The sequence below is a fragment of the Panthera leo genome, chromosome B3, assembly GCF_018350215.1.
Source record: "Panthera leo isolate Ple1 chromosome B3, P.leo_Ple1_pat1.1, whole genome shotgun sequence".
In the NCBI taxonomy this organism is placed as follows: domain Eukaryota; kingdom Metazoa; phylum Chordata; class Mammalia; order Carnivora; family Felidae; genus Panthera; species Panthera leo.
This window is the reverse complement of record NC_056684.1, coordinates 78,835,730-78,852,823: the sequence shown is the minus strand read 5'-3', so window position 1 is coordinate 78,852,823 and position 17,094 is coordinate 78,835,730. Positions and strand designations below refer to the sequence as shown.

Sequence of the window (17,094 nt, the reverse complement as noted above, 5' to 3'; positions counted from 1 at the left end):
TGTAATCCACAAAACAGAATCCAGAGAGAGCATCCAAATAGCACTGTCAATGTGAATTATTGAGAGTTGATGGCAAAAAAATGAAAATCATCTTACTAGGGCTGGAATTATTGAAGAATTTTGTCTCTCTTGTTGCTTATTCATAATTTTGACCACCTCTTTATGACCACTTTTTGTTCTGATGATTTTAGTAATTCTAACTTCTTACACAGGCTCTCCTTTGGAAATTAGAAAAATACTGTTGCAGGCATCAAGGTTACTAATATTCATTTCATTCATATATATGGAGTCATGTAAAAGTTCACTGCGATATCTACATTATGAATAAGCATGGTAACAAATGTGGGCCTTGGTTAAAGATCAGGGTAAAATTCTCTCCTCGTAGGTCCATTGTAGATGGACTTTTGTTTCGTGTACCTGGTACATTAAAAGCATTTGTAGCAGTAGGTAATGACTATTGGTGCTTGGATCATACAGAAATTTGAAAGTATCGTGTGGTTTTGAAATGGCACTTGCATGGTGACAAGAAAACTAAAAATTGTATTTACTCTCAAATTGCTTAAATATCAAGGGCAAATTGGTTGGCAGATGACATAACGAATGTTAATTCCAGGCCTCTCTTCTCCCTTCCAAGCCAGAATTTTCAGTGATTGGAGGTCTTAAGGAGGATGGAATAGTTCAGTCAATAGTTATACCCTATCTCTAGCAGTTAGACACGAATTATATCTTATAATAGAAGTAACTCTTTGGACGAGGATTGTAAGAAAATGAACATTTATTCAAATATGTGTTGGAAATAATATTTGTTTTGTTTGTGAGGATCCCATAGATTTTGACACTTCTTCCTATATTGGCTTAAGTGTAAAATATTGGCACTTAAATGGTATTCTCATATTAAGTCTGAAAACATTGTCTCTTTGCTTAGACAAATACCTTTAAAAGAGGGTAATTAGTGACCAGTGGCTAAGAAGACCTCTGTGTTGAGAGGTTATGCTAAGCCTCTTGAAGATTCTCCATGTAAACAAGACAGACCACATCACTCATTATCCCTCCTTTGTTTACTTAGAAAAAGGTTCAAACTATTTAATGAGAGGATTACCCATACTTCAACTCTATTGAAAAAGATTAATTGATATTTTCCTGTTGGTGGTTTCACCACTTGCATTTGGCTTCCACTCTCCTATTGTTACTGATGCTGTGATCAACAGAGCAAAGTTGCTCAAAGGTTATCCAAATTTCACAGCTTAACGTTATTCAAACTAATTATATTTTTTCCCTGTCCCTTAGACCTTGAGTTCCAAGGACTGTTAATTTATCATTCGCAGAGACTATGTTTTAAACTTTACTTGTCTGAATTGAAAATTTTATGACTAAATTCTGGCTATTATTGGACGATTTTGCTGACTATGTTAGAGATGAAGTACAGCACCTACTCAAAATGGAATATTAAAACATAGAGCCAAATTTCTGTGTAAACCTAAACATTATGAATTTTTTACACTAAAATGTATATAGGAGATTTTGAAAGATAATTTCAATATCTTACCGTCATCTAGGGAGCACTATATATATATTTTAAAAATCCCACCATTTCGAGATACAATGCTGTGAGAGAAATCCTTACAAATTTTCCCCCCAAAATGTGTGTATTATGGACATATGGCTGCATATTTGGATAACACCATTTGCATTTTTCAAACTTGCATTTTTTTAAAGCACTAGCTTGGCTTTTGCTGTCAGAATGGCAAACTGCTAGTGTATTCATCTAAAATTCCTAGTTTAACTCTTTGTCACTTTAGCATTTTATGTAATGCTAATATGTTCACCTTTTCTTAAAAAAGTAACCTAATATGTTGGAGGCAGTAAAATAAGAAAGACTTTTCAAACCATAAAGTTTAATAATAGGAGGAGTCACATCATCGTGTGAAAAAAAAAAGGATAGTGTCAAAATTTGATCTTAGAAAAAATGCTTCTGAAAATTACTAGGGGAAAAGAAAGCATGTTAAAATGATTTTACTTCAGATTAATTCCTTGGAAGGATTTGCAGTTTTTATGGTTTTCTAGGGTTATTTTGCAAAAGCAGTTTTAGTTCCTGAACATTTCAACATAACACACTAGAATATAGAACCCTAAAAAGAATAATGTTGAGAAAATAAAGATTACAAGGACCCCAGCATTAGTAATTTATGAGATCACACTTCCAAGTTTTCACTTGCTCTAAGCTTTCAAACATACATCCTTAAAATTCTTAAATTTCTTTATACCATCCATAAATTTCTTTGTGATGTAGTGTTAAAAATGAGGCATACTGTACGCGTGGCCTGCCACAGCATTTGAAGATGTGCTTATTACTTCCATGTCCCCCAGACCCCAAGGAGCAATTTTATTCAAGGGAAATCAGGTACTCACTGTATGGCTGAATAATTTACCTGTCTTACATAATTTATACATACCAAAAATTATGTTATCTATAGAACATGTTTTTACTCCTAGATTAAATTTTATATAAATTATACTTTCAAATCAACATTACCAATAATCTTTTATTCTCAGATAACCACTCTAAAGGTCTATGTTACATTTTCTATATATGTTAAAATACGTACTATTTTAAATTTTGCAATATTGTGCATATATTTGGACATATTGCAGACATATTTGGACATATTGTGGACATATTTGGAATATTTCAGTTTTTCTCTTAATTGACATACTATATGGCTACTTATATTCCCAAGCCACTTCAATCTGCTTCTTTCAAATTATGTTTTTGCAATGTGTTTATCTAATTATTACTTATTTATTAGTTTCAGCAGAAGTATTTAATTAATTAGCATCTGATGTAAAAATGAAAGTAAATACCAGCACGTAAATGATGCTGCTGAAAAGGTACAAATTTTTTTGGTCAGAACACTGGCAAATGTAGTTAACCTTATTGATTTACTTGACTACATTAAAATAACATAATAAAAACTATTTCACCACAAGACATTATAATCTGACCACTGTGTCTGCTATTTCTCCTTCAGAACTTAAATGCATAGCCTAACATCGAACACATTGATTCTTTTAAATAGTCATACTCTAATAAATATGACATTATCACTCCAAGTTCAGTTGGGTTAGGTGATTAGAGAGTAGGGATGTAATCAGAGGAGGTGCTTTGAAAGATAATCTTTATTCTCCTCCTTTGAAACACACAGAGAGGGGGACAGTGGAACAGCAGTAACTGCTGAACTGGCTGTTACATAATCTGTGCTAAGCGATGAAGTACTGATACTTAAAAAGTGATCATCTGTCCCTTTAAATACTGGGGATGTCAGTACACGTACATTTTTAGTCGCTATTGCTTAGATCGTTCTTCGAGCTAATTTTTAAGAAATTTTTAAGAGTACATAAGAAAAATATCTCTAAGGATTCTTTATTCAATCACTGAACACTTATTTTCATTATTCAATATGTGGCAGACAAAATAGCAGGAACCAGGTAAACAAAGATGAATTAGAGGTGATTCTAGCTCCTAGTCTAAGGCTAAAGTACTTATTTTAAGATCATTAGCACAAATTGTTACCTATTCACATGGAATTCGGAAAGAAAATTAAGGTCAAAACAGACTGATAGGACTAATACAAGTTTCCAGTAGTTTGGCCGCCCATGAGATCTTCACCCGAGTTTCAACATTATTGCAAAGGAACAGAGAACCACAAGCCACTGTTGGAAGATGATAAAATATAATCATATTCTAATAATATATTTTAAAACAAAATGTACTTAATCCAGCTATTAAAAGGCATAACTTAAACAGAAGGAACACAAGACTTAAACAAAGCAGAAGACAGCTGTCCAGAAATTATCAATTGCTAAAGCACACAGATTGTGATTAAATTTTAATGCAGCTTTTAAGCAAAGATTTCACTTATCAGAGAGAAAGAATCCCACAGAAAATATTGTTATTGATTTCATCATTTTAGATGTAACTGATCCTTTAAGTAATTTTTATTGCTTTCAATACTACTTTTTAAAGTGACTGCTTATCCTGGGCAAACCATTAGATGGTATGTTCATTTAAAATTCTAAGCCCAATGCATAAATTGTTCTCCAGTGCACTCAAAGTCACATCTGTTGAAAACAAAACACAGCATTCAACCCTTTGAATAAAAACAAAACATAACTGTAGAATAGCTGGATAGTCAAATCATGTAAATTAAATGGCATTGAAAATGATATTTTGTATTGATTTTTTTTCAGGGAACTCAGTCTTTGGAATTAAAATATATTGATTACCTTTTATGTAACCCAAATTAACAATAAAGTAACTGGATCTGCTAGAGCATCACACTAGTTTTAGACTCAGGGAATAGGGAATAAGAATACATTTTCCTTTTTTTTTTTAACAAATAAAATGCAGCATCGGCTCTCTGCATGAAGCACATATATTATTTTATCAATAAAATCAATTATTAAAAACGAGAAATCACTATAGTCATACTTTATATTCTAAGGGACCATAATTGTTTAGCCATGTGTGAGATCGTTAAGGTCAAAAAAAGCACCTTTCGTTAAAAATTTCAGAAATAAGTATACATTTAGTTATATAATTAGTTATATGCCTTCATTTATTAATTCAGTAAGTATATACTGAATGCTAAGTACCAGACAGCAAGCAAGGCTCCAATATGTAGGCACTATGTATATATGTTCTCAAAATAAATGAGCCTGTATGGACTTGTGTGGAAGGAATAAGTATTAACTCAGTATTTTTTTTCTAATGCATATTGTCAAGCAGTTTATTAATTACTCAATCTGAAGTCAACCAAAAGATCTGTATAATATAGTGTCTCCTTAAAAGACTTTCAATTTTCCTATTTAGAAGGATGGGACATACCTTTTACACCAAATGGGTTTTAATATAGCAAAAACATATGGTCTAAATTGTAGTAGCTATCCTGCTTTGATATTTTTTGAATTCACATTTTATTACCCTACTTACACTTGCAGCTATTAAATAAGAATTTTCGATTGATTGGATTAATATTGGTCCGATTGGTTATTGGCAATATAGAAGAGCCAAACAGAGTAAACTATTCCTATGTGTCCCAAACATCTGAAGATATAGATAGATATAGTTATATAGATACTGATATAGATATAAATATGAGATAATTGGTTGAATTTTTCACTTTTTAACTGTGTGATAATTAGTCCAACTGTTAGTAAATCAAAGAACATTGTTTCCATATGCTTATTTATTTCCTCATTTAACACAGGTCTAAGAAATTATACAATCTTGTATGGACATACACAGAGCTAGAAGATTTCATCTTCCAGACAAACAGTATCTGTGTCATTTACCCCTACAGTTAGTATTTTCTGAGTATTTTAAGGTCAATAAGATGTTTTAATTTGTTGATGATTAACTGAATTCTCAATTCCAAAAAAATCATTTTGCTTACTGATTAACCTACATTGATCAAGTCACATAAAGCGCTTGGACAGTCTAACACAGACCACAATCCAAAAGCCATGTCTTAGTTATATTGGTTGGTTGGTTGGTTGGTTGGTTGGTTGGTTGATTGGAGTGGGAAGGGCACTTGAGAATATTTTTTTTTAGTAATATCTCTAATTTTGAGTAAAAAAAAAGCAATCTAGTCTGAAGTTTTTTCAAAAACTAAGTTCTTGGTTTATATCACTTGTCACTGACATAAATAATTATTATTACCGGGGCAGGGGTGGTGGTGCCTGGGTAGCTCAGTCAGTTAAGCACCCAACTCTTGCTTTCAGCTCAGGTCATGATCTCACAGTTCATGAGTTTGAGCACTGTATCAGGCTCTGTACAGTTTGTGCACAGCCAGCTTAGGATTCCCTCTCTCCCCTCTTTCTTTCTGCCTCTCTCTCTCAAAATAAATAAACTTAGAAAATAATTATCATCAAGGATCTTAGGTGTTTTGGATTTTCTAATAATTATAATGATATAGCATGCGTCTTCATTTAGTATTTTATAGGGAGAAATGGTTCTTATTTGAACCTTGGAAATCCCAAAGTCAAGCTTTTTATGTCATAAATATATAGCCAGTTCAATTAGAGACAATATTTATCACTTAGACTAACATCCTTCTAAACATCTGAAACTTCAAAAATACCATTATACTCATTTGGAAAATCTAAATTGTTTGCCAAAACTCCCTCTCTGAGTTACATAATGTTGAAAATACCTGTTTAACTAAATCATACAAAGCTCTTAATCAAATATAGGACCAATTACGTCTGTTACTTAGAGAGATCTACAAGGACCTCTTGTATAACAAAGTGTCTGGTTCAGTGTCTCTGTACTCTCCTGTGACTAAGTAGAATACCTGTAATTCCCAGGGGGTGATAACAACTAGATGGCAGGTGGCACACCAGGTCATTCTCCATGGCCTAGCAACATTCCATCACTTAGAATTCACGTTTTCATAGTTACTTGCCTAATCTACTTTTGAAGTATGAGCACCAAATATTGGTTTCCACAACATTTCTGTAACCAGAAGAAATTGAGACCTCTTATTTCTCCAAAATGAACAGAATCCACTGTGGTTTCTCTTTTTTTTTTTTGACCAAACTTTGAATGTTAAGGAGACAAATGAATGTTCAAAATAGATCAGCAAGTTTAAATTTTCAAGGTATTTCAAGTTATCAGTCATCTCATCTCTTTTTTTTTTTTGCCTTACCAAGTATTTTTCAATATCATTTCTTAGAAAATTGTATGTTTCAGTACCATTTGTTAAACTCAGGATCCTAATTTCCTTTTTATTTATGCAAAAACACCTTTTCATTTCTGCTTTACCTAAGTGAGATAGTCATTTGTATTATTGTTTTAATTAAACTGAAGTCATTTTTGCCTTAGATTTAATTTAAAACAAATACATACACACATTCTTGATGGTAATTGTGAGACACAAACCAAGAGAAGTAGAATTAGATAATTTCTTGATTGCTAATTAAATAAAACCCCAAAACAGACACCAACTATTCTCTGCTTAAAGAAAAAGATAAAAGAAACCTCAGCAGATCATAAATCCTTGTTGTCTGTTGTTCTTGAATTGAATGCTTTAATAGAAAAGATGGCTCTTCAAGTTTTCTTTCTGTTGAGTGTAGTATTGGCGTAAGTAAAAACTGAGGTGTTGTTTTCTGCCTTCCTGTCAACACAATCAACCTACCTAGGATGAATCACGACTCATGACCCCATGGTCCTCTTGAGCTCCAGGATGAAAATGTGGGAGATAAAATGAAAGGACTTGGTGGTACCATCATTCAGCTATTTTCCCCTTCCTGGTCATTGTATCTTTCTCTTGAGTTGATTTTCATTACATGAACTATATAAGTTGAACTCCATATCATTTGGTAAGGCCTTGCTATCAACAATAACAATGACGTGTAACACTTTGGGATAACATTTATGTGTTACGTGCTGTACTGGTACTAATTCATTTTAGCCTCAAAACTTACAAGTTGTCCTCTTGTGACTTCATTCCCGTTTCTGGGAAGTAAATGATGTGCCTTCATTCACCATGTGATGTTTCCAATTTCAAAACTACATGGTTAATTCTCAAGGGGTGAAATTTATGAGAAGCCACAGAGTAGCCTTTTGAGCGTGAATTTGGGAATTAGATATATTTGTGTAAGAATCTCTATGCCATTGTTCCTTCCATGAAATGTAGCAACTCATTTATCCTTCCTATGTCTCAACTACCTCATATGAGAAATGGGCTGGAAAATATCTTTTGAGATTATTGAGAGAATTTAATGTGATAATACACTGAAAGCACTTAGCACTGTGTCTTTCATGGGGTTAAACACTGAATATTACTAATAAACATGATGGCACGAAATGGCAAAACTATATGACATTCTATATTTTATCCTAACCCTCTTCACATTTACACTTGTTTTCATTCATGGGGGATTACCTGCCAGGAGAAATGAAACTGATAGCTTGAAAGGAAGTCACACCCTTCAGAGTGGCCCAGAGCAAAACTAGAATACCGTCAGATATTAAGAAATTAATGTATAGACATGTCGCAGTTTTCAAGCTGTCAGTTTGAAGTTTAACATCTCCCCAATGACATTAGTGCAGTCGTTCAGCCAAGAGTTTTAATACATTTTTTTTGCTATTCTCTTCCCTTTTCTTTTCTTTTTTTGTTTTGTTTTTGTTTTTGTTTTGTTGGTACCTGGCATTACCTTTCCTGTCCTTGTGAAGACCTCCATTTGGAGAGCAGGTGGAGATCTTTTTCACCAATCCTTTTATGCCTTTTAGATTTATGGAGGTTTTCTTTTTCCTCTTCCCTAAATTCCATTAGTTTGCAGATTTTCTACAAACTATTTTAAGAGTTACTAATATCATTTTTGTATATCTTTCAGGAAGGATTTGAATAGGCATAATTGTGGGGTGTTTTTGTTTTTTGTTTTTGTTATTTGGACCTTAATCTTTTTCCCTTTCCCTCGTTACAAAGAGTATGGAAAAACAGAGGGTCTGAGCTTTTAAATAGGATTGAATGCATCTTTGAAAGCTAATACTTTATATTGTGATAAATGATAGTGCTCTTTAAAATTGGATGTGTTATGTTGTAAATAAGGTTAAATACAAAGAATCAAGGTTTTAGGAATCCCAGGGTCTTGTTACACTAATCTCAAGTCAGATACTGCTTTATGAGAGAGCACAGTAGTTTAATGGGCATTTATTGATTTATATTAAATTATAACTTTGGAGACAGTAACTTGCAAACTTAAAACAGTCATATGATATTATGAATTACATCTTCTGTACATTAAGAGATCTTAAAGCAAGGAAACCAAAGATAGAAAATATTGGTTCACATTTCAAACCACAGTAAGTGTGAATATAGCCTCAATTTAATAAAAATGTATGATGCAACTTTCCGTGGGTTAAATGTCTTACAATTGCCTTTGGAATGGGCACTTGTTTTCCCATTATTGGTCACTTTAATTGACTTACACTCTAGTTTTCTCATTTAAAGATCACTTTATAGTCCTGGGTGCTCTTCATCTGAGTGATATGTTCTACTCCTGCCTGGTCCAACAACACAACAGTTTACAAATTTCTGAATTTGATCCGAAAACTGATTTAAAAATCCATATGGGCAATCCAATTTATCTGAAAATATATACACACAAGTCTGCTCAGAGGTGGCTAAAATAAAATAAATTTCATTTTAGGAGACAGGAAGGAAGCCGAGACAAGACAGTGAAGATTCTGAAGTAAATGGGTACTTGCTTTGACCAAGATCGAAACCCACCTCTCCCCAGAGAATGTTAGAAGAGGGTATGGAAGACAAGCATTGGAAAAGTAGAATGTTTGTGCTTTTCTTTCTGGTGAACTGCATTAAATATTCAGCAAAAGGGGGGGGGGGATCAGTTTACATTACTCTTCTTGTTTCTCATGTATCGACTGACAGGTGCTGTAAACATACATAGACAAACATGGTCCTATGCTTGCAGTGCTCCGGTGACTGAGGGAAGACTGAGTATTTAATCTCCCAAAGTGATCACACTGAGGACTTAGCAGACACACTATGCTGAGATTGAAGAAGAGGCTGTAAATTTTCTATTTTCTACAAAACTATAGGAGCTTGCTTTTCAACTTTGATTCTCAAGAAAATCTACTCAGAGAGATGGTTTTGTTCTGGCAATAAGTTCCTAGGGTAGAGCAATCTTCTTTTGATTCTGAGGACTTAACTGAAACCTTTACTAATACTTTTGAAATAACAGTAGCAGGAAGAACCCAAGAGGCGCCTTCATCTTCTGTCTGTCTTGCTTTGCTGGAGGTAAACCACCAATCCACATGCCTTTGATTTCACTAAGGGTAGAACTTCAGCAATCGGGGAGAAAGAACTGACCTTGGCTTTGAGACCAGAACCAGTATTTAAAACATTTACTCACTCATGCTTTAGAGATGTCATGGTAAATAAATTATAACTGTTTATGCAGAAGACTAAGAGGCTCCTTTTTCTGCATCATAGGCAGCGATTTGGCTGAGATCGTATCATTCTGTGATACTATCACAACTACCTTTTTTCTCACTTGAATTGTACTTTTGGCTGTCATTTGCGCTTTTGAATAAAGGTTTACATTAGTGGAAGATATCATAATAGCCTAGCTCCTTTTCTTGAGTTGATATACAAATCAAAAAGAAAGGATAAGGCCAAGACTCCCTTTGTCCTTGGAAAAATATGCCATCTGCATTTAGCTTATGATATTCAGCTGGGAACAAAATTCTAGCATAAGGAAGTCGTTAATACAACCCTCAAGTTACACTGTAAATTCAAAGTACTTTAAATGCCTTATAATAGTCAAAGCCAGTAAAATCGACCCTGTATATTTTTATTTCATCTCTGTTGGATCATATGATATTTAATAATTGGTTCTGGCACCTCGTTGCAAATTATTATAACTTTGAGATTCAACAGTCCTATTGAACATATGGGCAGCACAGCCTCAGAACATATATACGATACAGCCTCACGAGAGGACCTTCTGTCTTGTTTTCCTTAGCTTGGAAGGGTCAGGTAAATTTTGTTGTGTCGTCATGTGCTAAGATTCCTCAATCTCTGTTTTGCAGGGTAAATGCTTAATGGAACTGATTTTTTTTTTCCTCCTTAACTGTGAACACTTCCTTTGCAAAGCCAAAAGAGAAATTCATGCATCTGGGAAGCAGTTTACTGGGCTCTTACTAAAGCAGTTATAAAGCTATTCCAGTATCAGTGCACAAGTATTCATCAGCCCAGAATAGGTTCTATTACTTAGTGCCATATTGTATCCTGGTTTAGCTGCAAACTTCAAGAGTTTCTGGAGTCAGGAGACCTTCCCATGGTATTGAAAGCATATGATGATGCTTCATTAATCCTGGAGAAGATGGAAAGTTGGCGATAAGCTACAGTTGACCCCAAGAAACCTTTCATATAGTTAGACATTCTCCCCTTAGCATTTCTTTCTTCTAGCTCTGCTCACAGTAACACCCTGCGACAATATTAGGGAAAGCATTTCCACATCAACAGCCCGTTAAGGTTATTTTCAATGTTCCTGCTGCTTTGCCTCTATATCTAGCCTGTGTGCCTTGATTTGCTCTTGTATTATTTCACATTAATTGCCATATTGTTTATTGCCATATTCAAACATACCGTAATATGGGCACAGTGGCAATAATTACATAGTAATCTGTACTTAAAAAAAGATGTCAAGATGGGTAGTGGTGGGTGAGTGGGTGGGGTAGGCAGAAAGTTATGATTTATACCTTATGTTGACATTGTGGAACAGAGCTGGTTCAATTTCTCTTGATTTCACTATCAATGCCTAAAATTAATCTCTCTCTGTCATATAATTATTCATTACTAAGACTACTAAGCTAAAAAGTTCATGGAGGTGGGGGCAGTGATTAAAGGAATTTTTCAGGCATTTATTTTACTCTTGCCACTGCAATATTACATTTTTAAAATCGACATCTCAGTGGACAAGAAGTAGCCGTATGCAATGTTTATGATCCTAACTCATTTTGAACTCCTGTTTTCTTTAAGAATGTTTTAAAAACAAAAATACTTTTTATACCTATGCTTATGCGCCTATATATTTGCTCTAAATATGCATACAAGGCATTTTTAGGCTCTGGGATATGATCCCCTCTTTGTTGTATTTACAAAAATCCACCTCTCATTGAGCCATCCCACCCTCGTACACCACACTGATCTTGTGAATCTTCTTCACAATCACATTGTCACTTGGTCAAGACAATACCAAGAATCGTCCTCACACTTGTGAGCAGCAAATCAGAGTAATGCTTGATCCTCCTGGTTGACAATCTGGAAGTTGAAATCCTTTTCATGTCGGCAGAGTTGAAAATATCCTTTACTGCCGATTTGCTTCCCATCCTGGTCTGCTTGCTTGGCATCATGTGAGCCAGTAGGTGGAGTGCTTGCTAACAGTAATTGAATATACAGAACTTGAATTTAAAATAAGTGGAAACCACTTTTCTTGTTATAAACTGCTAAAACCATATTTACACTGAACTCTTTCTATGGATATAATTAGTTGAAGAAAAGTTCCAAGGGCAGGGTGGAGATGAATGCAGGACGATAGTTACATGGTAGAGCACAGAAAGGCAACTTGTGCCCAACAGGATCAACACATCATATGGTGTAAACCCATGTAAAGGGGCCCTTTCTCAAACATTCCACTGAATTTGATTTGGAAAATGGACCTTCATCCCCCTTTTAAAAATTTAGTCATCAGGCTGTCCAAAGCATAAACTAGCCTTGTACATGAAAAAGCTTATGCAATAGAAGATTAATTACATGCATGTGTTAATAATAGTCATAGTAAATTCAGCATCTTTGGAAAGAAAAGTTGCGAGAGATGCCTCCAAAATAAAGTGTAACTTTCCCATAAGAGTGTCTTGTTTTCCTTCAGAAGAAGGTTTTCAAATGTATTTAAAAGCTGCAGCTTGAGACTTGCTAACTACATCACTCTAAATCTATCTATATCACACCTAAAGATGTTAAAGCAACATTTAGAACTCCAAGGAGAAAACAAGCAACAGAATTTAGAAAGCAGGAACCACATGGAAATAAGAAAAATCTTCAGTCGTTTTTTAAGAATGTGAGTCCTATGATGTGAAGTAGATGAAAATGCAAGAGTTTAAAAAAGAATCTCTTGTTCCATATCAGGAATACTTACAGATCTGATTTCATGGCACGCAAGTGCTGAAGATCTCTGTGGCTTGCAAATACCACTCCGTCTAAAAGGACTTCAGAGCAAATAATTGCACAGTATGCAATGGCAAACACTGCTAAAATAGTGATCACTTCCCCTTTATTTAACTTTTTATTATAAAAATGGTAAACTCTCTTAAATATAACTTCATGAGGACATTGTTGATTTTTTTTTTTAAATTGTGTCATCGTGTTCTCAGCTCATATGAAATTTTGGACAGATTTGTGTTTCAAATATATGACTTTTTTTTCACTTTGGGTTGGAATGGAGGAACGGAGGGGAAGAGTGAGCACTGCTAGCTGAATTAATCACCCAAAGCTTTATGTGGTAAATAACTGTTTGAAGCATGCAATAAATAGCTTTACTAAAACCAAACAACTGTTTGCCACTCACTGCCTTTTCAAGCAATATCAATAGCAAAATTGAACTCCCTCAGGCCAGAAAAAGGGAGGTGGGGGGAAGAAGAGTTACTGTTAATTGAAAATAATAACATATTATATTTCTATCTCTGATCCGAAGGGAAAAGAGTATGTTCATTTCCATGAAGAATCTTAAATCAGGCCATGGAATCTGGCTAGTAGATTAGAGTGCCAAACTATGACCAGAACACAATCTAGATCCCTTAGCCGAGAAAGAGAGCTTTGGGGAAATATATTTATTGTTTGCTTTTGATTTTCAGAAGTAGTATGAATATTGGCATATTGTAATTCCAAGGCGATTTGTGTGGTGGTGGGCTAGCCTCCAATGAACCCGTAAGGGAGTTCTGTTAAGAAATGAGTAGCTTTGTCTCAATCTTTCTCCAGGTTCATTTATTTGCATCTTCAGGTTGTACAAGTATCACTGCATACTTAGCATATTTTTATGCCTCTCATTTGGGAAAAAAAAAAATGAGTTCACTTGCTTTCTTGTCAGTTGTCATTGATTTTACCTTGTTTTCTTTGCTTCACTGTGTTACTTCCCCTTAGATGTTGAGCCATGTCATTCTCAGCCAGTGTTCATCCCTTGATAGTGAGTAGGCAATAGACTTTACTGAGAAATAGAAAAGCGTTAGCCTCTGATCTCACCAGGATTATATTCTCTCTTAATAGAAGCTGTTGATAGATACTGAACAGCTCCACATTGGGGTGTTGACTTGTAGAATGAAATCCTCTGCACACAAGCACAGCAAAATATTTTGGTGAAAAGTAATTATCAGAAATAGTGACACTAGTAAATTAGTTAACTGCATTTCAGCATGAAGCTTGAGTTGCCCCTGCCCATTCTTGTTCCAGACCCATTTGAAATCAGCAATTCAGCTTAATGATGTCACAACATTTGCCAGGCTGTGGGCACTGAAGAGAAGACACAGGATTGCTCCCATCACATGAGGTTCCCCTCCTTTCTCTCTACGCAACCAGCCCATCTGTTTCACTCGCTCGGAAACTGTTATCTTTGAAACATCATTCTATTATTATCATGGTTGTTCTTTAAAATTGGTCCTTAACTTTGGATTTTGTTTTGGAAATCAGGTTTTCAAATTCCCTCAGATCTCATTGGCCCATGTAAAATGTTGGTAGTAATATGTCCTAGGAGCAGCTCATCTCCCTAAAGAGCACAAATACTATATATCTCCATTCACTTACGAGAGGATAACCTTTTGTGAAATACAGATAGCCTACTTTTTTTTTTTTAATCACAACAAAGGATCCAACCCCTCCCAACCTCTAATATTTTTCAAAGTGTGAATTGAAGAGGACTTAGAGACAGATGGGTCTGGATGATCAAGTTACCTGTTATAGCAGCACATCTGCCGGGGCAGTCAATCACTGTGACGGCTCTGACAGGTCGATGGAGCCTGAGCAAGGATGGCTAATGCAGACAGAAGAACGGCTGGGGAGGGCAGACCTCCTGCCTGTCTCCTGGGTTTGGCTGGTCGGAAAGCTGTACTTGAATTTGCTCTGGTTAAAATTCTGTCTGTCTATTGAGCAATGATATTAGATGAAAGATTTGGGCTCCTAATTTTTTTTTAAAGCCAACATATTGAACACATATGATTGGGAATGAGTCGATTAACACTTTCAAGCTGTCAGTCAATATTTGGTCGTATTTAGGGGATGGGGTGGGGAGTGTGGGGTGAATCCGATTAGGAAAAGAAGAGATAGGAGATAGTTTCAAAACTGCATTTTCCCCTAGAAGTGTCAAAAGGATGAAATGCATTAAGCACTGGTTCTGAGATGCCTATTTCTGCGAGCTCAGTATAATAAAAATTAGCATTGAACAGAACAAAGACAACTCTAAGAATGCCAAGCAGCAAAGTTAACCAAATTTATGGAGGCATGTTATTTTATGTTTTCCGTATATCCGTTCCTTCCCTCCCCCTTCAATCATAAAGTGAGTCATATTTATCGATCCTAATAGATCCAAGTATTTGGCAGTATCATGGGTTAGGAAATATGGAGCAAGTGATTCCAAGATTTCACAAATTGAAAAGATGTGTTTCAATCAAGTGCAGCACTAAATTGTACCACTTCTCGGACACATTCTTAAAAATGGAGATGTTGGAAGACAATAGAACCTCAAAATATCTAGATTCCTTATAATGGCAGATGAATCAGTTATTAAAATTGACTGTAGGGCAATACCAAAGAAATGATCCTGTATTTCACAGAAATACCTACATGGTAGGTAATGGCAAGAATTGTTAACACCTGTCAACATCTAGAAAGCAAGTTAAATGTATGGTTAGTTCAATTTATGTATTTATGAATGTATGTATATATACATTTATTTTTGTATATGTGTATGTATATTTTATATTTATGATTAGAATACATATATTTACATATTTATAGTTGAATGCACACATTTCCTTGAGAAGGAGAATAAAAATATTCCATAAGATAAGCATTATTATTACCCCATTGTAGAACTACAGTGAGCAAACATTGCTGGAAAAAGGGCAAAATGTTAATACATGCAGAACTGCTGTTAGTAACGATTTTCTCCACAATGCCAAACTGATGGGGATCCGTGAAAGAGCCATTAAACAGATGCGTTGCTTTTCAATACATTCTTCAAGTATTTTTGCTCCCTCATCCACATTTTTAGTAAATGATGCTAAATGTTTTGAAAATATTACTATATTGGCTTTTTTTACTTGAATTTTTTAAGTGGACTCATATTTAGCAGCAGATGGTTTGAGATACCAGAACTGAAATGGAGTTAGTTATTTGGGTTCAGACTACAACAAAATCTCCTACCTCAGTTTATGGGATGGGAGAGATCAGAGCAATCACCCTCTTCTTTAAAAAAAATCCAAACAATTTCCGAAATAGGGCTCTTCCTAAGGAAGAATTCCACTGTATTGTAGACATAGGTTCACATTTCAATTCTTGCTAATAAGATGTGGCGTTGAAATCTTTTGAAGCTTTTAAGATAGATGAAGTTTACAGGTATATTTTATAAAGAGAAAAAAATTGGTTAGAAACCCACTGTCTGATAATAGCTTTGATACTGATTTAGCTAAAAAATATCCTGAAGATAAATGCATACTATTAGATAACCCAGGGTAACATGCAAACTCCTTGCATCAGCTAAGTGAACATTATCTCACAGAGACTACACTGTAGTCAATAAACAAAATATTTTTTTCCTAGGGAATGTAGCAATTAAAGTTTTTGATATTTTGCTGCCAGTAATAACAGGATTGTGAATTAATTAGGGGCCTTTGCCATTCTCACCCTTTAAAAATATAATTTAATAAAATTCTATTGAGATTTTGCCCAAATATTATCCATTATAATCCATCTATTCGCCCACAGCACTGACAAAACAGGAAGAAAAAAATGTGTTTGGGAATGACTTCAGTTTTGAGTGTAGGTCAGAACATTCTGGCAACTGGGACTTACGTTGCTTAGAATCACCCTGCTCTACAGGGAAATAAACATATGTGACTTACAGGAATAGAATTCTCTGACTGGAGCTGGGACCAGAAGGAGGAGGGGAAAGATAAAACAACAATAACAAATAAAATTGAAAAAAACCTTAAAACAAAACTTCAGCTATTAAAACCATCTGTGAAATGACAGCAATGATGCTGGGGATATGTCTATAATAGAAAGCAGAATTAAGGGTTTCCAGGGCAAGGTCTAATCCATTCAGGGCCACTGTCATTTGTATCAGGCAAAGATGGTCTTTTAAAAATGAGCTAATGCTCCACAAGGTCAAGGTTAGAGTGAAAAAATGGAGAAATCTGCAGCTTTTAGTTTCTAACAGATACGAGCCTATTTCTGGTACACTTTCTTTGACCTATTGAATGACACAAGTTCATTCTAGACGGGCACAATGATAAAATCA

General features: G+C 34.8%; 1 long non-coding RNA gene across 2 annotated transcripts in view; it reads left to right on the top strand.

Annotated features, from left to right (window-relative positions):
• Positions 1–9,346, top strand: part of LOC122221292 — a 94,325-nt gene extending 84,979 nt beyond the window's left edge. For both annotated transcript variants that reach the window (XR_006203140.1, XR_006203141.1), the window contains exon 6: positions 9,214–9,346. This is a non-coding gene — a long non-coding RNA (uncharacterized LOC122221292). The remainder of the gene's footprint in view (positions 1–9,213) is intronic.
• The last annotated feature ends 7,748 nt before the right edge of the window (positions 9,347–17,094 follow it).